The sequence below is a fragment of the Haliaeetus albicilla genome, unplaced genomic scaffold, assembly GCF_947461875.1.
Source record: "Haliaeetus albicilla unplaced genomic scaffold, bHalAlb1.1 scaffold_34, whole genome shotgun sequence".
Taxonomy (NCBI): domain Eukaryota; kingdom Metazoa; phylum Chordata; class Aves; order Accipitriformes; family Accipitridae; genus Haliaeetus; species Haliaeetus albicilla.
In genome coordinates, this window is record NW_027212433.1 from 3,842,980 (window position 1) to 3,865,297 (window position 22,318).

Sequence of the window (22,318 nt, forward strand, 5' to 3'; positions counted from 1 at the left end):
ACCGTGAGATGTTCCTTCTCTGGGCAAGCACAGATCCCCAAACCTGTTGTGCCTGTGAATAGGCTGCAGGGGGAAGGTGAAGACCAGCAACAGCTTTCCGGGCTGCCACCTTCCGTGTGGGACAAGGAGCCGGACGTTTGCCTTTTCGGGAACAGGCTCTGCCGAGGATGCGCACCGTGAGAGATTGCGTCTTTGGGCAAGCACAGATCCCCAAACCTGTTGTGCCTGTGAATAGGCTGCAGGGGGAAGGTGAAGACCAGCAACAGCTTTCCGGGCTGCCACCTTCCGTGTGGGACAAGGAGCCGGACGTTTGCCTTTTCGGGAACAGGCTCTGCCGAGGATGCGCACCGTGAGAGATTGCGTCTTTGGGCAAGCACAGATCCCCAAACCTGTTGTGCCTGTGAATAGGCTGCAGGGGGAAGGTGAAGACCAGCAACAGCTTTCCGGGCTGCCACCTTCCGTGTGGGACAAGGAGCCGGACGTTTGCCTTTTCGGGAACAGGCTCTGCCGAGGATGCGCACCGTGAGATGTTCCTTCTCTGGGCAAGCACAGATCCCCAAACCTGTTGTGCCTGTGAATAGGCTGCAGGGGGAAGGTGAAGACCAGCAACAGCTTTCCGGGCTGCCACCTTCCGTGTGGGACAAGGAGCCGGACGTTTGCCTTTTCGGGAACAGGCTCTGCCGAGGATGCGCACCGTGAGATGTTCCTTCTCTGGGCAAGCACAGATCCCCAAACCTGTTGTGCCTGTGACTAGGCTGCAGGGGGAAGGTGAAGACCAGCAACAGCTTTCCGGGCTGCCACCTTCCGTGTGGGACAAGGAGCCGGACGTTTGCCTTTTCGGGAACAGGCTCTGCCGAGGATGCGCACCGTGAGAGATTGCGTCTTTGGGCAAGCACAGATCCCCAAACCTGTTGTGCCTGTGAATAGGCTGCAGGGGGAAGGTGAAGACCAGCAACAGCTTTCCGGGCTGCCACCTTCCGTGTGGGACAAGGAGCCGGACGTTTGCCTTTTCGGGAACAGGCTCTGCCGAGGATGCGCACCGTGAGATGTTCCTTCTCTGGGCAAGCACAGATCCCCAAACCTGTTGTACCTGTGAATAGGCTGCAGGGGGAAGGTGAAGACCAGCAACAGCTTTCCGGGCTGCCACCTTCCGTGTGGGACAAGGAGCCGGACGTTTGCCTTTTCGGGAACAGGCTCTGCCGAGGATGCGCACCGTGAGAGATTGCGTCTTTGGGCAAGCACAGATCCCCAAACCTGTTGTGCCTGTGAATAGGCTGCAGGGGGAAGGTGAAGACCAGCAACAGCTTTCCGGGCTGCCACCTTCCGTGTGGGACAAGGAGCCGGACGTTTGCCTTTTCGGGAACAGGCTCTGCCGAGGATGCGCACCGTGAGATGTTCCTTCTCTGGGCAAGCACAGATCCCCAAACCTGTTGTGCCTGTGAATAGGCTGCAGGGGGAAGGTGAAGACCAGCAACAGCTTTCCGGGCTGCCACCTTCCGTGTGGGACAAGGAGCCGGACGTTTGCCTTTTCGGGAACAGGCTCTGCCGAGGATGCGCACCGTGAGAGATTGCGTCTTTGGGCAAGCACAGATCCCCAAACCTGTTGTGCCTGTGAATAGGCTGCAGGGGGAAGGTGAAGACCAGCAACAGCTTTCCGGGCTGCCACCTTCCGTGTGGGACAAGGAGCCGGACGTTTGCCTTTTCGGGAACAGGCTCTGCCGAGGATGCGCACCGTGAGAGATTGCGTCTTTGGGCAAGCACAGATCCCAAAACCTGTTGTGCCTGTGAATAGGCTGCAGGGGGAAGGTGAAGACCAGCAACAGCTTTCCGGGCTGCCACCTTCCGTGTGGGACAAGGAGCCGGACGTTTGCCTGTTCGGGAACAGGCTCTGCCGTGGGTGCGCACCGTGAGATGTTCCTTCTCTGGGCAAGCACAGATCCCCAAACCTGTTGTGCCTGTGAATAAGCTGCAGGGGGAAGGTGAAGACCAGCAAGAGCTTTCCGGGCTGCCACCTTCCGTGTGGGACAAGGAGCCGGACGTTTGCCTTTTCGGGAACAGGCTCTGCCGAGGATGCGCACCGTGAGAGATTGCGTCTTTGGGCAAGCACAGATCCCCAAACCTGTTGTGCCTGTGAATAGGCTGCAGGGGGAAGGTGAAGACCAGCAACAGCTTTCCGGGCTGCCACCTTCCGTGTGGGACAAGGAGCCGGACGTTTGCCTGTTCGGGAACAGGCTCTGCCGAGGATGGGCACCGTGAGAGATTGCGTCTTTGGGAAAGCAGAGATTCCCAGTGCGGTGGTGCCTGTGAATAGGCTGCAGGGGGAAGGTGAAGACCAGCAAGAGCTTTCAGGGCTGCCACCTTCCGTGTGGGACAAGGAGCCGGACGTTTGCCTTTTCGGGAACAGGCTCTGCCGAGGATGCGCACCGTGAGATGTTCCTTCTCTGGGCAAGCACAGATCCCCAAACCTGTTGTGCCTGTGAATAGGCTGCAGGGGGAAGGTGAAGACCAGCAACAGCTTTCCGGGCTGCCACCTTCCGTGTGGGACAAGGAGCCGGACGTTTGCCTTTTCGGGAACAGGCTCTGCCGAGGATGCGCACCGTGAGATGTTCCTTCTCTTGGCAAGCACAGATCCCCAAACCTGTTGTGCCTGTGACTAGGCTGCAGGGGGAAGGTGAAGACCAGCAACAGCTTTCCGGGCTGCCACCTTCCGTGTGGGACAAGGAGCCGGACGTTTGCCTTTTCGGGAACAGGCTCTGCCGAGGATGCGCACCGTGAGAGATTGCGTCTTTGGGCAAGCACAGATCCCCAAACCTGTTGTGCCTGTGAATAGGCTGCAGGGGGAAGGTGAAGACCAGCAACAGCTTTCCGGGCTGCCACCTTCCGTGTGGGACAAGGAGCCGGACGTTTGCCTTTTCGGGAACAGGCTCTGCCGAGGATGCGCACCGTGAGATGTTCCTTCTCTGGGCAAGCACAGATCCCAAAACCTGTTGTGCCTGTGAATAGGCTGCAGGGGGAAGGTGAAGACCAGCAACAGCTTTCCGGGCTGCCACCTTCCGTGTGGGACAAGGAGCCGGACGTTTGCCTTTTCGGGAACAGGCTCTGCCGAGGATGCGCACCGTGAGATGTTCCTTCTCTGGGCAAGCACAGATCCCCAAACCTGTTGTGCCTGTGAATAGGCTGCAGGGGGAAGGTGAAGACCAGCACCAGCTTTCCGGGCTGCCACCTTCCGTGTGGGACAAGGAGCCGGACGTTTGCCTTTTCGGGAACAGGCTCTGCCGAGGATGCGCACCGTGAGATGTTCCTTCTCTTGGCAAGCACAGATCCCCAAACCTGTTGTGCCTGTGAATAGGCTGCAGGGGGAAGGTGAAGACCAGCAACAGCTTTCCGGGCTGCCACCTTCCGTGTGGGACAAGGAGCCGGACGTTTGCCTTTTCGGGAACAGGCTCTGCCGAGGATGCGCACCGTGAGAGATTGCGTCTTTGGGCAAGCACAGATCCCCAAACCTGTTGTGCCTGTGAATAGGCTGCAGGGGGAAGGTGAAGACCAGCAACAGCTTTCCGGGCTGCCACCTTCCGTGTGGGACAAGGAGCCGGACGTTTGCCTTTTCGGGAACAGGCTCTGCCGAGGATGCGCACTGTGAGATGTTCCTTCTCTGGGCAAGCACAGATCCCCAAACCTGTTGTGCCTGTGAATAGGCTGCAGGGGGAAGGTGAAGACCAGCAACAGCTTTCCGGGCTGCCACCTTCCGTGTGGGACAAGGAGCCGGACGTTTGCCTTTTCGCGAACAGGCTCTGCCGAGGATGCGCACCATGAGAGATTGCGTCTTTGGGAAAGCAGAGATTCCCAGTGCGGTGGTGCCTGTGAATAGGCTGCAGGGGGAAGGTGAAGACCAGCAAGAGCTTTCAGGGCTGCCACCTTCCGTGTGGGACAAGGAGCCGGACGTTTGCCTTTTCGGGAACAGGCTCTGCCGAGGATGCGCACTGTGAGATGTTCCTTCTCTGGGCAAGCACAGATCCCCAAACCTGTTGTGCCTGTGAATAGGCTGCAGGGGGAAGGTGAAGACCAGCAACAGCTTTCAGGGCTGCCACCTTCCGTGTGGGACAAGGAGCCGGACGTTTGCCTTTTCGGGAACAGGCTCTGCCGAGGATGCGCACCATGAGAGATTGCGTCTTTGGGAAAGCAGAGATTCCCAGTGCGGTGGTGCCTGTGAATAGGCTGCAGGGGGAAGGTGAAGACCAGCAACAGCTTTCTGGGCTGCCACCTTCCGTGTGGGACAAGGAGCCGGACGTTTGCCTTTTCGGGAACAGGCTCTGCCGAGGATGCGCACCATGAGAGATTGCGTCTTTGGGAAAGCAGAGATTCCCAGTGCGGTGGTGCCTGTGAATAGGCTGCAGGGGGAAGGTGAAGAACAGCAAGAGCTTTCAGGGCTGCCACCTTCCGTGTGGGACAAGGAGCCGGACGTTTGCCTTTTCGGGAACAGGCTCTGCCGAGGATGCGCACCGTGAGATGTTCCTTCTCTGGGCAAGCACAGATCCCCAAACCTGTTGTGCCTGTGACTAGGCTGCAGGGGGAAGGTGAAGACCAGCAACAGCTTTCCGGGCTGCCACCTTCCGTGTGGGACAAGGAGCCGGACGTTTGCCTTTTCGGGAACAGGCTCTGCCGAGGATGCGCACCATGAGAGATTGCGTCTTTGGGAAAGCAGAGGTTCCCAGTGCGGTGGTGCCTGTGAATAGGCTGCAGGGGGAAGGTGAAGACCAGCAACAGCTTTCCGGGCTGCCACCTTCCGTGTGGGACAAGGAGCCGGACGTTTGCCTTTTCGGGAACAGGCTCTGCCGAGGATGCGCACCGTGAAAGATTGCGTCTTTGGGCAAGCACAGATCCCCAAACCTGTTGTGCCTGTGAATAGGCTGCAGGGGGAAGGTGAAGACCAGCAACAGCTTTCCGGGCTGCCACCTTCCGTGTGGGACAAGGAGCCGGACGTTTGCCTTTTCGGGAACAGGCTCTGCCGAGGATGCGCACCATGAGATGTTCCTTCTCTTGGCAAGCACAGATCCCCAAACCTGTTGTGCCTGTGAATAGGCTGCAGGGGGAAGGTGAAGACCAGCAACAGCTTTCCGGGCTGCCACCTTCCGTGTGGGACAAGGAGCCGGACGTTTGCCTTTTCGGGAACAGGCTCTGCCGAGGATGCGCACCGTGAGAGATTGCGTCTTTGGGCAAGCACAGATCCCAAAACCTGTTGTGCCTGTGACTAGGCTGCAGGGGGAAGGTGAAGACCAGCAACAGCTTTCCGGGCTGCCACCTTCCGTGTGGGACAAGGAGCCGGACGTTTGCCTTTTCGGGAACAGGCTCTGCCGAGGATGCGCACCGTGAGAGATTGCGTCTTTGGGCAAGCACAGATCCCAAAACCTGTTGTGCCTGTGAATAGGCTGCAGGGGGAAGGTGAAGACCAGCAACAGCTTTCCGGGCTGCCACCTTCCGTGTGGGACAAGGAGCCGGACGTTTGCCTTTTCGCGAACAGGCTCTGCCGAGGATGCGCACCATGAGAGATTGCGTCTTTGAGAAAGCAGAGATTCCCAGTGCGGTGGTGCCTGTGAATAGGCTGCAGGGGGAAGGTGAAGACCAGCAACAGCTTTCTGGGCTGCCACCTTCCGTGTGGGACAAGGAGCCGGACGTTTGCCTTTTTGGGAACAGGCTCTGCCGAGGATGCGCACTGTGAGATGTTCCTTCTCTGGGCAAGCAGAGATCCCCAAACCTGTTGTGCCTGTGAATAGGCTGCAGGGGGAAGGTGAAGACCAGCAACAGCTTTCCGGGCTGCCACCTTCCGTGTGGGACAAGGAGCCGGACGTTTGCCTTTTCGGGAACAGGCTCTGCCGAGGATGCGCACCATGAGAGATTGCGTCTTTGGGAAAGCAGAGATTCCCAGTGCGGTGGTGCCTGTGAATAGGCTGCAGGGGGAAGGTGAAGAACAGCAAGAGCTTTCCGGGCTGCCACCTTCCGTGTGGGACAAGGAGCCGGACGTTTGCCTTTTCGGGAACAGGCTCTGCCGAGGATGCGCACCGTGAGAGATTGCGTCTTTGGGAAAGCAGAGATCCCCAAACCTGTTGTGCCTGTGAATAGGCTGCAGGGGGAAGGTGAAGACCAGCAACAGCTTTCCGGGCTGCCACCTTCCGTGTGGGACAAGGAGCCGGACGTTTGCCTTTTCGGGAACAGGCTCTGCCGAGGATGCGCACCATGAGATGTTCCTTCTCTTGGCAAGCACAGATCCCCAAACCTGTTGTGCCTGTGAATAGGCTGCAGGGGGAAGGTGAAGACCAGCAACAGCTTTCCGGGCTGCCACCTTCCGTGTGGGACAAGGAGCCGGACGTTTGCCTTTTCGGGAACAGGCTCTGCCGAGGATGCGCACCGTGAGAGATTGCGTCTTTGGGCAAGCACAGATCCCCAAACCTGTTGTGCCTGTGAATAGGCTGCAGGGGGAAGGTGAAGACCAGCAACAGCTTTCCGGGCTGCCACCTTCCGTGTGGGACAAGGAGCCGGACGTTTGCCTTTTCGGGAACAGGCTCTGCCGAGGATGCGCACCATGAGAGATTGCGTCTTTGGGAAAGCAGAGATCCCCAAACCTGTTGTGCCTGTGAATAGGCTGCAGGGGGAAGGTGAAGACCAGCAACAGCTTTCCGGGCTGCCACCTTCCGTGTGGGACAAGGAGCCGGACGTTTGCCTTTTCGGGAACAGGCTCTGCCGAGGATGCGCACCGTGAGAGATTGCGTCTTTGGGAAAGCAGAGATTCCCAGTGCGGTGGTGCCTGTGAATAGGCTGCAGGGGGAAGGTGAAGACCAGCAACAGCTTTCAGGGCTGCCACCTTCCGTGTGGGACAAGGAGCCGGACGTTTGCCTTTTCGGGAACAGGCTCTGCCGAGGATGCGCACTGTGAGATGTTCCTTCTCTGGGCAAGCACAGATCCCCAAACCTGTTGTGCCTGTGAATAGGCTGCAGGGGGAAGGTGAAGACCAGCAACAGCTTTCAGGGCTGCCACCTTCCGTGTGGGACAAGGAGCCGGACGTTTGCCTTTTCGGGAACAGGCTCTGCCGAGGATGCGCACCGTGAGATGTTCCTTCTCTGGGCAAGCACAGACCCCCAAACCTGTTGTGCCTGTGAATAGGCTGCAGGGGGAAGGTGAAGACCAGCAACAGCTTTCCGGGCTGCCACCTTCCGTGTGGGACAAGGAGCCGGACGTTTGCCTTTTCGGGAACAGGCTCTGCCGAGGATGCGCACCGTGAGAGATTGCGTCTTTGGGCAAGCACAGATCCCCAAACCTGTTGTGCCTGTGACTAGGCTGCAGGGGGAAGGTGAAGACCAGCAACAGCTTTCCGGGCTGCCACCTTCCGTGTGGGACAAGGAGCCGGACGTTTGCCTTTTCGGGAACAGGCTCTGCCGAGGATGCGCACTGTGAGATGTTCCTTCTCTGGGCAAGCACAGATCCCCAAACCTGTTGTGCCTGTGAATAGGCTGCAGGGGGAAGGTGAAGACCAGCAACAGCTTTCTGGGCTGCCACCTTCCGTGTGGGACAAGGAGCCGGACGTTTGCCTTTTTGGGAACAGGCTCTGCCGAGGATGCGCACCGTGAGATGTTCCTTCTCTGGGCAAGCACAGATCCCCAAACCTGTTGTGCCTGTGAATAGGCTGCAGGGGGAAGGTGAAGACCAGCAACAGCTTTCCGGGCTGCCACCTTCCGTGTGGGACAAGGAGCCGGACGTTTGCCTTTTCGGGAACAGGCTCTGCCGAGGATGGGCACCATGAGAGATTGCGTCTTTGGGAAAGCAGAGATTCCCAGTGTGGTGGTGCCTGTGAATAGGCTGCAGGGGGAAGGTGAAGACCAGCAACAGCTTTCAGGGCTGCCACCTTCCGTGTGGGACAAGGAGCCGGACGTTTGCCTGTTCGGGAACAGGCTCTGCCGAGGATGCGCACCGTGAGATGTTCCTTCTCTGGGCAAGCACAGATCCCCAAACCTGTTGTGCCTGTGAATAGGCTGCAGGGGGAAGGTGAAGACCAGCAACAGCTTTCCGGGCTGCCACCTTCCGTGTGGGACAAGGAGCCGGACGTTTGCCTTTTCGGGAACAGGCTCTGCCGAGGATGCGCACCGTGAGATGTTCCTTCTCTGGGCAAGCACAGATCCCAAAACCTGTTGTGCCTGTGACTAGGCTGCAGGGGGAAGGTGAAGACCAGCAACAGCTTTCCGGGCTGCCACCTTCCGTGTGGGACAAGGAGCCGGACGTTTGCCTTTTCGGGAACAGGCTCTGCCGAGGATGCGCACCGTGAGAGATTGCGTCTTTGGGCAAGCACAGATCCCAAAACCTGTTGTGCCTGTGAATAGGCTGCAGGGGGAAGGTGAAGACCAGCAACAGCTTTCCGGGCTGCCACCTTCCGTGTGGGACAAGGAGCCGGACGTTTGCCTTTTCGGGAACAGGCTCTGCCGAGGATGCGCACCGTGAGAGATTGCGTCTTTGGGCAAGCACAGATCCCAAAACCTGTTGTGCCTGTGAATAGGCTGCAGGGGGAAGGTGAAGACCAGCAACAGCTTTCCGGGCTGCCACCTTCCGTGTGGGACAAGGAGCCGGACGTTTGCCTTTTCGGGAACAGGCTCTGCCGAGGATGCGCACCATGAGAGATTGCGTCTTTGGGAAAGCAGAGATTCCCAGTGCGGTGGTGCCTGTGAATAGGCTGCAGGGGGAAGGTGAAGACCAGCAACAGCTTTCCGGGCTGCCACCTTCCGTGTGGGACAAGGAGCCGGACGTTTGCCTTTTCGGGAACAGGCTCTGCCGAGGATGGGCACCATGAGAGATTGCGGCTTTGGGAAAGCAGAGATTCCCAGTGTGGTGGTGCCTGTGAATAGGCTGCAGGGGGAAGGTGAAGACCAGCAACAGCTTTCAGGGCTGCCACCTTCCGTGTGGGACAAGGAGCCGGACGTTTGCCTGTTCGGGAACAGGCTCTGCCGAGGATGCGCACCGTGAGATGTTCCTTCTCTGGGCAAGCACAGATCCCCAAACCTGTTGTGCCTGTGAATAGGCTGCAGGGGGAAGGTGAAGACCAGCAACAGCTTTCCGGGCTGCCACCTTCCGTGTGGGACAAGGAGCCGGACGTTTGCCTTTTCGGGAACAGGCTCTGCCGAGGATGCGCACCGTGAGATGTTCCTTCTCTGGGCAAGCACAGATCCCAAAACCTGTTGTGCCTGTGAATAGGCTGCAGGGGGAAGGTGAAGACCAGCAACAGCTTTCCGGGCTGCCACCTTCCGTGTGGGACAAGGAGCCGGACGTTTGCCTTTTCGGGAACAGGCTCTGCCGAGGATGCGCACCATGAGATGTTCCTTCTCTGTGCAAGCACAGATCCCCAAACCTGTTGTGCCTGTGAATAGGCTGCAGGGGGAAGGTGAAGACCAGCAACAGCTTTCCGGGCTGCCACCTTCCGTGTGGGACAAGGAGCCGGACGTTTGCCTTTTTGGGAACAGGCTCTGCCGAGGATGCGCACCGTGAGAGATTGCGTCTTTGGGAAAGCAGAGATTCCCAGTGCGGTGGTGCCTGTGAATAGGCTGCAGGGGGAAGGTGAAGACCAGCAACAGCTTTCCGGGCTGCCACCTTCCGTGTGGGACAAGGAGCCGGACGTTTGCCTTTTCGGGAACAGGCTGTGCCGAGGATGCGCACCGTGAGAGATTGCGTCTTTGGGAAAGCAGAGATTCCCAGTGCGGTGGTGCCTGTGAATAGGCTGCAGGGGGAAGGTGAAGACCAGCAAGAGCTTTCCGGGCTGCCACCTTCCGTGTGGGACAAGGAGCCGGACGTTTGCCTTTTCGGGAACAGGCTCTGCCGAGGATGCGCACTGTGAGATGTTCCTTCTCTGGGCAAGCACAGATCCCCAAACCTGTTGTGCCTGTGAATAGGCTGCAGGGGGAAGGTGAAGACCAGCAACAGCTTTCTGGGCTGCCACCTTCCGTGTGGGACAAGGAGCCGGACGTTTGCCTTTTTGGGAACAGGCTCTGCCGAGGATGCGCACCGTGAGATGTTCCTTCTCTGGGCAAGCACAGATCCCCAAACCTGTTGTGCCTGTGAATAGGCTGCAGGGGGAAGGTGAAGACCAGCAACAGCTTTCCGGGCTGCCACCTTCCGTGTGGGACAAGGAGCCGGACGTTTGCCTTTTCGGGAACAGGCTCTGCCGAGGATGGGCACCATGAGAGATTGCGTCTTTGGGAAAGCAGAGATTCCCAGTGTGGTGGTGCCTGTGAATAGGCTGCAGGGGGAAGGTGAAGACCAGCAACAGCTTTCAGGGCTGCCACCTTCCGTGTGGGACAAGGAGCCGGACGTTTGCCTGTTCGGGAACAGGCTCTGCCGAGGATGCGCACCGTGAGATGTTCCTTCTCTGGGCAAGCACAGATCCCCAAACCTGTTGTGCCTGTGAATAGGCTGCAGGGGGAAGGTGAAGACCAGCAACAGCTTTCCGGGCTGCCACCTTCCGTGTGGGACAAGGAGCCGGACGTTTGCCTTTTCGGGAACAGGCTCTGCCGAGGATGCGCACCGTGAGATGTTCCTTCTCTGGGCAAGCACAGATCCCAAAACCTGTTGTGCCTGTGACTAGGCTGCAGGGGGAAGGTGAAGACCAGCAACAGCTTTCCGGGCTGCCACCTTCCGTGTGGGACAAGGAGCCGGACGTTTGCCTTTTCGGGAACAGGCTCTGCCGAGGATGCGCACCGTGAGAGATTGCGTCTTTGGGCAAGCACAGATCCCAAAACCTGTTGTGCCTGTGAATAGGCTGCAGGGGGAAGGTGAAGACCAGCAACAGCTTTCCGGGCTGCCACCTTCCGTGTGGGACAAGGAGCCGGACGTTTGCCTTTTCGGGAACAGGCTCTGCCGAGGATGCGCACCGTGAGAGATTGCGTCTTTGGGCAAGCACAGATCCCAAAACCTGTTGTGCCTGTGAATAGGCTGCAGGGGGAAGGTGAAGACCAGCAACAGCTTTCCGGGCTGCCACCTTCCGTGTGGGACAAGGAGCCGGACGTTTGCCTTTTCGGGAACAGGCTCTGCCGAGGATGCGCACCATGAGAGATTGCGTCTTTGGGAAAGCAGAGATTCCCAGTGCGGTGGTGCCTGTGAATAGGCTGCAGGGGGAAGGTGAAGACCAGCAACAGCTTTCCGGGCTGCCACCTTCCGTGTGGGACAAGGAGCCGGACGTTTGCCTTTTCGGGAACAGGCTCTGCCGAGGATGGGCACCATGAGAGATTGCGGCTTTGGGAAAGCAGAGATTCCCAGTGTGGTGGTGCCTGTGAATAGGCTGCAGGGGGAAGGTGAAGACCAGCAACAGCTTTCAGGGCTGCCACCTTCCGTGTGGGACAAGGAGCCGGACGTTTGCCTGTTCGGGAACAGGCTCTGCCGAGGATGCGCACCGTGAGATGTTCCTTCTCTGGGCAAGCACAGATCCCCAAACCTGTTGTGCCTGTGAATAGGCTGCAGGGGGAAGGTGAAGACCAGCAACAGCTTTCCGGGCTGCCACCTTCCGTGTGGGACAAGGAGCCGGACGTTTGCCTTTTCGGGAACAGGCTCTGCCGAGGATGCGCACCGTGAGATGTTCCTTCTCTGGGCAAGCACAGATCCCAAAACCTGTTGTGCCTGTGAATAGGCTGCAGGGGGAAGGTGAAGACCAGCAACAGCTTTCCGGGCTGCCACCTTCCGTGTGGGACAAGGAGCCGGACGTTTGCCTTTTCGGGAACAGGCTCTGCCGAGGATGCGCACCATGAGATGTTCCTTCTCTGTGCAAGCACAGATCCCCAAACCTGTTGTGCCTGTGAATAGGCTGCAGGGGGAAGGTGAAGACCAGCAACAGCTTTCCGGGCTGCCACCTTCCGTGTGGGACAAGGAGCCGGACGTTTGCCTTTTTGGGAACAGGCTCTGCCGAGGATGCGCACCGTGAGAGATTGCGTCTTTGGGAAAGCAGAGATTCCCAGTGCGGTGGTGCCTGTGAATAGGCTGCAGGGGGAAGGTGAAGACCAGCAACAGCTTTCCGGGCTGCCACCTTCCGTGTGGGACAAGGAGCCGGACGTTTGCCTTTTCGGGAACAGGCTGTGCCGAGGATGCGCACCGTGAGAGATTGCGTCTTTGGGAAAGCAGAGATTCCCAGTGCGGTGGTGCCTGTGAATAGGCTGCAGGGGGAAGGTGAAGACCAGCAAGAGCTTTCCGGGCTGCCACCTTCCGTGTGGGACAAGGAGCCGGACGTTTGCCTTTTCGGGAACAGGCTCTGCCGAGGATGCGCACTGTGAGATGTTCCTTCTCTGGGCAAGCACAGATCCCCAAACCTGTTGTGCCTGTGAATAGGCTGCAGGGGGAAGGTGAAGACCAGCAACAGCTTTCTGGGCTGCCACCTTCCGTGTGGGACAAGGAGCCGGACGTTTGCCTTTTTGGGAACAGGCTCTGCCGAGGATGCGCACCGTGAGATGTTCCTTCTCTGGGCAAGCACAGATCCCCAAACCTGTTGTGCCTGTGAATAGGCTGCAGGGGGAAGGTGAAGACCAGCAACAGCTTTCCGGGCTGCCACCTTCCGTGTGGGACAAGGAGCCGGACGTTTGCCTTTTCGGGAACAGGCTCTGCCGAGGATGGGCACCATGAGAGATTGCGTCTTTGGGAAAGCAGAGATTCCCAGTGTGGTGGTGCCTGTGAATAGGCTGCAGGGGGAAGGTGAAGACCAGCAACAGCTTTCAGGGCTGCCACCTTCCGTGTGGGACAAGGAGCCGGACGTTTGCCTGTTCGGGAACAGGCTCTGCCGAGGATGCGCACCGTGAGATGTTCCTTCTCTGGGCAAGCACAGATCCCCAAACCTGTTGTGCCTGTGAATAGGCTGCAGGGGGAAGGTGAAGACCAGCAACAGCTTTCCGGGCTGCCACCTTCCGTGTGGGACAAGGAGCCGGACGTTTGCCTTTTCGGGAACAGGCTCTGCCGAGGATGCGCACCGTGAGATGTTCCTTCTCTGGGCAAGCACAGATCCCCAAACCTGTTGTGCCTGTGACTAGGCTGCAGGGGGAAGGTGAAGACCAGCAACAGCTTTCCGGGCTGCCACCTTCCGTGTGGGACAAGGAGCCGGACGTTTGCCTTTTCGGGAACAGGCTCTGCCGAGGATGCGCACCGTGAGAGATTGCGTCTTTGGGCAAGCACAGATCCCAAAACCTGTTGTGCCTGTGAATAGGCTGCAGGGGGAAGGTGAAGACCAGCAACAGCTTTCCGGGCTGCCACCTTCCGTGTGGGACAAGGAGCCGGACGTTTGCCTTTTCGGGAACAGGCTCTGCCGTGGGTGCGCACCGTGAGATGTTCCTTCTCTGGGCAAGCACAGATCCCCAAACCTGTTGTGCCTGTGAATAAGCTGCAGGGGGAAGGTGAAGACCAGCAAGAGCTTTCCGGGCTGCCACCTTCCGTGTGGGACAAGGAGCCGGACGTTTGCCTTTTCGGGAACAGGCTCTGCCGAGGATGCGCACCGTGAGAGATTGCGTCTTTGGGCAAGCACAGATCCCCAAACCTGTTGTGCCTGTGAATAGGCTGCAGGGGGAAGGTGAAGACCAGCAACAGCTTTCCGGGCTGCCACCTTCCGTGTGGGACAAGGAGCCGGACGTTTGCCTTTTCGGGAACAGGCTCTGCCGAGGATGCGCACCGTGAGAGATTGCGTCTTTGGGAAAGCAGAGATTCCCAGTGCGGTGGTGCCTGTGAATAGGCTGCAGGGGGAAGGTGAAGACCAGCAAGAGCTTTCAGGGCTGCCACCTTCCGTGTGGGACAAGGAGCCGGACGTTTGCCTTTTCGGGAACAGGCTCTGCCGAGGATGCGCACCGTGAGATGTTCCTTCTCTGGGCAAGCACAGATCCCCAAACCTGTTGTGCCTGTGAATAGGCTGCAGGGGGAAGGTGAAGACCAGCAACAGCTTTCCGGGCTGCCACCTTCCGTGTGGGACAAGGAGCCGGACGTTTGCCTTTTCGGGAACAGGCTCTGCCGAGGATGCGCACCGTGAGATGTTCCTTCTCTGGGCAAGCACAGATCCCCAAACCTGTTGTGCCTGTGACTAGGCTGCAGGGGGAAGGTGAAGACCAGCACCAGCTTTCCGGGCTGCCACCTTCCGTGTGGGACAAGGAGCCGGACGTTTGCCTTTTCGGGAACAGGCTCTGCCGAGGATGCGCACCGTGAGAGATTGCGTCTTTGGGCAAGCACAGATCCCCAAACCTGTTGTGCCTGTGAATAGGCTGCAGGGGGAAGGTGAAGACCAGCAACAGCTTTCCGGGCTGCCACCTTCCGTGTGGGACAAGGAGCCGGACGTTTGCCTTTTCGGGAACAGGCTCTGCCGAGGATGCGCACCGTGAGATGTTCCTTCTCTGGGCAAGCACAGATCCCCAAACCTGTTGTGCCTGTGACTAGGCTGCAGGGGGAAGGTGAAGACCAGCAACAGCTTTCCGGGCTGCCACCTTCCGTGTGGGACAAGGAGCCGGACGTTTGCCTTTTCGGGAACAGGCTCTGCCGAGGATGCGCACCATGAGAGATTGCGTCTTTGGGCAAGCACAGATCCCCAAACCTGTTGTGCCTGTGAATAGGCTGCAGGGCGAAGGTGAAGACCAGCAACAGCTTTCCGGGCTGCCACCTTCCGTGTGGGACAAGGAGCCGGACGTTTGCCTTTTCGGGAACAGGCTCTGCCGAGGATGCGCACCGTGAGATGTTCCTTCTCTGGGCAAGCACAGATCCCCAAACCTGTTGTGCCTGTGAATAGGCTGCAGGGGGAAGGTGAAGACCAGCAACAGCTTTCCGGGCTGCCACCTTCCGTGTGGGACAAGGAGCCGGACGTTTGCCTTTTCGGGAACAGGCTCTGCCGAGGATGGGCACCATGAGAGATTGCGTCTTTGGGAAAGCAGAGATTCCCAGTGTGGTGGTGCCTGTGAATAGGCTGCAGGGGGAAGGTGAAGACCAGCAACAGCTTTCAGGGCTGCCACCTTCCGTGTGGGACAAGGAGCCGGACGTTTGCCTGTTCGGGAACAGGCTCTGCCGAGGATGCGCACCGTGAGATGTTCCTTCTCTGGGCAAGCACAGATCCCCAAACCTGTTGTGCCTGTGAATAGGCTGCAGGGGGAAGGTGAAGACCAGCAACAGCTTTCCGGGCTGCCACCTTCCGTGTGGGACAAGGAGCCGGACGTTTGCCTTTTCGGGAACAGGCTCTGCCGAGGATGCGCACCGTGAGATGTTCCTTCTCTGGGCAAGCACAGATCCCCAAACCTGTTGTGCCTGTGACTAGGCTGCAGGGGGAAGGTGAAGACCAGCAACAGCTTTCCGGGCTGCCACCTTCCGTGTGGGACAAGGAGCCGGACGTTTGCCTTTTCGGGAACAGGCTCTGCCGAGGATGCGCACCGTGAGAGATTGCGTCTTTGGGCAAGCACAGATCCCAAAACCTGTTGTGCCTGTGAATAGGCTGCAGGGGGAAGGTGAAGACCAGCAACAGCTTTCCGGGCTGCCACCTTCCGTGTGGGACAAGGAGCCGGACGTTTGCCTTTTCGGGAACAGGCTCTGCCGTGGGTGCGCACCGTGAGATGTTCCTTCTCTGGGCAAGCACAGATCCCCAAACCTGTTGTGCCTGTGAATAAGCTGCAGGGGGAAGGTGAAGACCAGCAAGAGCTTTCCGGGCTGCCACCTTCCGTGTGGGACAAGGAGCCGGACGTTTGCCTTTTCGGGAACAGGCTCTGCCGAGGATGCGCACCGTGAGAGATTGCGTCTTTGGGCAAGCACAGATCCCCAAACCTGTTGTGCCTGTGAATAGGCTGCAGGGGGAAGGTGAAGACCAGCAACAGCTTTCCGGGCTGCCACCTTCCGTGTGGGACAAGGAGCCGGACGTTTGCCTTTTCGGGAACAGGCTCTGCCGAGGATGCGCACCGTGAGAGATTGCGTCTTTGGGAAAGCAGAGATTCCCAGTGCGGTGGTGCCTGTGAATAGGCTGCAGGGGGAAGGTGAAGACCAGCAAGAGCTTTCAGGGCTGCCACCTTCCGTGTGGGACAAGGAGCCGGACGTTTGCCTTTTCGGGAACAGGCTCTGCCGAGGATGCGCACCGTGAGATGTTCCTTCTCTGGGCAAGCACAGATCCCCAAACCTGTTGTGCCTGTGAATAGGCTGCAGGGGGAAGGTGAAGACCAGCAACAGCTTTCCGGGCTGCCACCTTCCGTGTGGGACAAGGAGCCGGACGTTTGCCTTTTCGGGAACAGGCTCTGCCGAGGATGCGCACCGTGAGATGTTCCTTCTCTGGGCAAGCACAGATCCCCAAACCTGTTGTGCCTGTGACTAGGCTGCAGGGGGAAGGTGAAGACCAGCACCAGCTTTCCGGGCTGCCACCTTCCGTGTGGGACAAGGAGCCGGACGTTTGCCTTTTCGGGAACAGGCTCTGCCGAGGATGCGCACCGTGAGAGATTGCGTCTTTGGGCAAGCACAGATCCCCAAACCTGTTGTGCCTGTGAATAGGCTGCAGGGGGAAGGTGAAGACCAGCAACAGCTTTCCGGGCTGCCACCTTCCGTGTGGGACAAGGAGCCGGACGTTTGCCTTTTCGGGAACAGGCTCTGCCGAGGATGCGCACCGTGAGATGTTCCTTCTCTGGGCAAGCACAGATCCCCAAACCTGTTGTGCCTGTGACTAGGCTGCAGGGGGAAGGTGAAGACCAGCAACAGCTTTCCGGGCTGCCACCTTCCGTGTGGGACAAGGAGCCGGACGTTTGCCTTTTCGGGAACAGGCTCTGCCGAGGATGCGCACCATGAGAGATTGCGTCTTTGGGCAAGCACAGATCCCCAAACCTGTTGTGCCTGTGAATAGGCTGCAGGGCGAAGGTGAAGACCAGCAACAGCTTTCCGGGCTGCCACCTTCCGTGTGGGACAAGGAGCCGGACGTTTGCCTTTTCGGGAACAGGCTCTGCCGAGGATGCGCACCGTGAGATGTTCCTTCTCTTGGCAAGCACAGATCCCCAAACCTGTTGTGCCTGTGAATAGGCTGCAGGGGGAAGGTGAAGACCAGCAACAGCTTTCCGGGCTGCCACCTTCCGTGTGGGACAAGGAGCCGGACGTTTGCCTTTTCGGGAACAGGCTCTGCCGAGGATGCGCACCGTGAGAGATTGCGTCTTTGGGCAAGCACAGATCCCCAAACCTGTTGTGCCTGTGAATAGGCTGCAGGGGGAAGGTGAAGACCAGCAACAGCTTTCCGGGCTGCCACCTTCCGTGTGGGACAAGGAGCCGGACGTTTGCCTTTTCGGGAACAGGCTCTGCCGAGGATGCGCACTGTGAGATGTTCCTTCTCTGGGCAAGCACAGATCCCCAAACCTGTTGTGCCTGTGAATAGGCTGCAGGGGGAAGGTGAAGACCAGCAACAGCTTTCCGGGCTGCCACCTTCCGTGTGGGACAAGGAGCCGGACGTTTGCCTTTTCGCGAACAGGCTCTGCCGAGGATGCGCACCATGAGAGATTGCGTCTTTGGGAAAGCAGAGATTCCCAGTGCGGTGGTGCCTGTGAATAGGCTGCAGGGGGAAGGTGAAGACCAGCAAGAGCTTTCAGGGCTGCCACCTTCCGTGTGGGACAAGGAGCCGGACGTTTGCCTTTTCGGGAACAGGCTCTGCCGAGGATGCGCACTGTGAGATGTTCCTTCTCTGGGCAAGCACAGATCCCCAAACCTGTTGTGCCTGTGAATAGGCTGCAGGGGGAAGGTGAAGACCAGCAACAGCTTTCAGGGCTGCCACCTTCCGTGTGGGACAAGGAGCCGGACGTTTGCCTTTTCGGGAACAGGCTCTGCCGAGGATGCGCACCATGAGAGATTGCGTCTTTGGGAAAGCAGAGATTCCCAGTGCGGTGGTGCCTGTGAATAGGCTGCAGGGGGAAGGTGAAGACCAGCAACAGCTTTCTGGGCTGCCACCTTCCGTGTGGGACAAGGAGCCGGACGTTTGCCTTTTCGGGAACAGGCTCTGCCGAGGATGCGCACCATGAGAGATTGCGTCTTTGGGAAAGCAGAGATTCCCAGTGCGGTGGTGCCTGTGAATAGGCTGCAGGGGGAAGGTGAAGAACAGCAAGAGCTTTCAGGGCTGCCACCTTCCGTGTGGGACAAGGAGCCGGACGTTTGCCTTTTCGGGAACAGGCTCTGCCGAGGATGCGCACCGTGAGATGTTCCTTCTCTGGGCAAGCACAGATCCCCAAACCTGTTGTGCCTGTGACTAGGCTGCAGGGGGAAGGTGAAGACCAGCAACAGCTTTCCGGGCTGCCACCTTCCGTGTGGGACAAGGAGCCGGACGTTTGCCTTTTCGGGAACAGGCTCTGCCGAGGATGCGCACCATGAGAGATTGCGTCTTTGGGAAAGCAGAGATTCCCAGTGCGGTGGTGCCTGTGAATAGGCTGCAGGGGGAAGGTGAAGACCAGCAACAGCTTTCCGGGCTGCCACCTTCCGTGTGGGACAAGGAGCCGGACGTTTGCCTTTTCGGGAACAGGCTCTGCCGAGGATGCGCACCGTGAGAGATTGCGTCTTTGGGCAAGCACAGATCCCCAAACCTGTTGTGCCTGTGAATAGGCTGCAGGGGGAAGGTGAAGACCAGCAACAGCTTTCCGGGCTGCCACCTTCCGTGTGGGACAAGGAGCCGGACGTTTGCCTTTTCGGGAACAGGCTCTGCCGAGGATGCGCACCATGAGATGTTCCTTCTCTTGGCAAGCACAGATCCCCAAACCTGTTGTGCCTGTGAATAGGCTGCAGGGGGAAGGTGAAGACCAGCAACAGCTTTCCGGGCTGCCACCTTCCGTGTGGGACAAGGAGCCGGACGTTTGCCTTTTCGGGAACAGGCTCTGCCGAGGATGCGCACCGTGAGAGATTGCGTCTTTGGGCAAGCACAGATCCCCAAACCTGTTGTGCCTGTGAATAGGCTGCAGGGGGAAGGTGAAGACCAGCAACAGCTTTCCGGGCTGCCACCTTCCGTGTGGGACAAGGAGCCGGACGTTTGCCTTTTCGGGAACAGGCTCTGCCGAGGATGCGCACTGTGAGATGTTCCTTCTCTGGGCAAGCACAGATCCCCAAACCTGTTGTGCCTGTGAATAGGCTGCAGGGGGAAGGTGAAGACCAGCAACAGCTTTCCGGGCTGCCACCTTCCGTGTGGGACAAGGAGCCGGACGTTTGCCTTTTCGCGAACAGGCTCTGCCGAGGATGCGCACCATGAGAGATTGCGTCTTTGGGCAAGCACAGATCCCCAAACCTGTTGTGCCTGTGAATAGGCTGCAGGGCGAAGGTGAAGACCAGCAACAGCTTTCCGGGCTGCCACCTTCCGTGTGGGACAAGGAGCCGGACGTTTGCCTTTTCGGGAACAGGCTCTGCCGAGGATGCGCACCGTGAGATGTTCCTTCTCTTGGCAAGCACAGATCCCCAAACCTGTTGTGCCTGTGAATAGGCTGCAGGGGGAAGGTGAAGACCAGCAACAGCTTTCCGGGCTGCCACCTTCCATGTGGGACAAGGAGCCGGACGTTTGCCTTTTCGGGAACAGGCTCTGCCGAGGATGCGCACCGTGAGAGATTGCGTCTTTGGGCAAGCACAGATCCCCAAACCTGTTGTGCCTGTGAATAGGCTGCAGGGGGAAGGTGAAGACCAGCAACAGCTTTCCGGGCTGCCACCTTCCGTGTGGGACAAGGAGCCGGACGTTTGCCTTTTCGGGAACAGGCTCTGCCGAGGATGCGCACTGTGAGATGTTCCTTCTCTGGGCAAGCACAGATCCCCAAACCTGTTGTGCCTGTGAATAGGCTGCAGGGGGAAGGTGAAGACCAGCAACAGCTTTCCGGGCTGCCACCTTCCGTGTGGGACAAGGAGCCGGACGTTTGCCTTTTCGGGAACAGGCTCTGCCGAGGATGCGCACCATGAGAGATTGCGTCTTTGGGAAAGCAGAGATTCCCAGTGCGGTGGTGCCTGTGAATAGGCTGCAGGGGGAAGGTGAAGACCAGCAAGAGCTTTCAGGGCTGCCACCTTCCGTGTGGGACAAGGAGCCGGACGTTTGCCTTTTCGGGAACAGGCTCTGCCGAGGATGCGCACCGTGAGATGTTCCTTCTCTGGGCAAGCACAGATCCCCAAACCTGTTGTGCCTGTGACTAGGCTGCAGGGGGAAGGTGAAGACCAGCAACAGCTTTCCGGGCTGCCACCTTCCGTGTGGGACAAGGAGCCGGACGTTTGCCTTTTCGGGAACAGGCTCTGCCGAGGATGCGCACCATGAGAGATTGCGTCTTTGGGGAAGCTGAGATTCCCAGTGCGGTGGTGCCTGTGAATAGGCTGCAGGGGGAAGGTGAAGACCAGCAACAGCTTTCCGGGCTGCCACCTTCCGTGTGGGACAAGGAGCCGGACGTTTGCCTTTTCGGGAACAGGCTCTGCCGAGGATGCGCACCGTGAGAGATTGCGTCTTTGGGCAAGCACAGATCCCCAAACCTGTTGTGCCTGTGAATAGGCTGCAGGGGGAAGGTGAAGACCAGCAACAGCTTTCCGGGCTGCCACCTTCCGTGTGGGACAAGGAGCCGGACGTTTGCCTTTTCGGGAACAGGCTCTGCCGAGGATGCGCACCATGAGATGTTCCTTCTCTTGGCAAGCACAGATCCCCAAACCTGTTGTGCCTGTGAATAGGCTGCAGGGGGAAGGTGAAGACCAGCAACAGCTTTCCGGGCTGCCACCTTCCGTGTGGGACAAGGAGCCGGACGTTTGCCTTTTCGGGAACAGGCTCTGCCGAGGATGCGCACCGTGAGAGATTGCGTCTTTGGGCAAGCACAGATCCCCAAACCTGTTGTGCCTGTGAATAGGCTGCAGGGGGAAGGTGAAGACCAGCAACAGCTTTCCGGGCTGCCACCTTCCGTGTGGGACAAGGAGCCGGACGTTTGCCTTTTCGGGAACAGGCTCTGCCGAGGATGCGCACTGTGAGATGTTCCTTCTCTGGGCAAGCACAGATCCCCAAACCTGTTGTGCCTGTGAATAGGCTGCAGGGGGAAGGTGAAGACCAGCAACAGCTTTCCGGGCTGCCACCTTCCGTGTGGGACAAGGAGCCGGACGTTTGCCTTTTCGCGAACAGGCTCTGCCGAGGATGCGCACCATGAGAGATTGCGTCTTTGGGCAAGCACAGATCCCCAAACCTGTTGTGCCTGTGAATAGGCTGCAGGGGGAAGGTGAAGACCAGCAACAGCTTTCCGGGCTGCCACCTTCCGTGTGGGACAAGGAGCCGGACGTTTGCCTTTTCGGGAACAGGCTCTGCCGAGGATGCGCACCGTGAGATGTTCCTTCTCTTGGCAAGCACAGATCCCCAAACCTGTTGTGCCTGTGAATAGGCTGCAGGGGGAAGGTGAAGACCAGCAACAGCTTTCCGGGCTGCCACCTTCCATGTGGGACAAGGAGCCGGACGTTTGCCTTTTCGGGAACAGGCTCTGCCGAGGATGCGCACCGTGAGAGATTGCGTCTTTGGGCAAGCACAGATCCCCAAACCTGTTGTGCCTGTGAATAGGCTGCAGGGGGAAGGTGAAGACCAGCAACAGCTTTCCGGGCTGCCACCTTCCGTGTGGGACAAGGAGCCGGACGTTTGCCTTTTCGGGAACAGGCTCTGCCGAGGATGCGCACTGTGAGATGTTCCTTCTCTGGGCAAGCACAGATCCCCAAACCTGTTGTGCCTGTGAATAGGCTGCAGGGGGAAGGTGAAGACCAGCAACAGCTTTCCGGGCTGCCACCTTCCGTGTGGGACAAGGAGCCGGACGTTTGCCTTTTCGGGAACAGGCTCTGCCGAGGATGCGCACCATGAGAGATTGCGTCTTTGGGAAAGCAGAGATTCCCAGTGTGGTGGTGCCTGTGAATAGGCTGCAGGGGGAAGGTGAAGAACAGCAAGAGCTTTCAGGGCTGCCACCTTCCGTGTGGGACAAGGAGCCGGACGTTTGCCTTTTCGGGAACAGGCTCTGCCGAGGATGCGCACCGTGAGATGTTCCTTCTCTGGGCAAGCACAGATCCCCAAACCTGTTGTGCCTGTGACTAGGCTGCAGGGGGAAGGTGAAGACCAGCAACAGCTTTCCGGGCTGCCACCTTCCGTGTGGGACAAGGAGCCGGACGTTTGCCTTTTCGGGAACAGGCTCTGCCGAGGATGCGCACCATGAGAGATTGCGTCTTTGGGAAAGCAGAGATTCCCAGTGCGGTGGTGCCTGTGAATAGGCTGCAGGGGGAAGGTGAAGACCAGCAACAGCTTTCCGGGCTGCCACCTTCCGTGTGGGACAAGGAGCCGGACGTTTGCCTTTTCGGGAACAGGCTCTGCCGAGGATGCGCA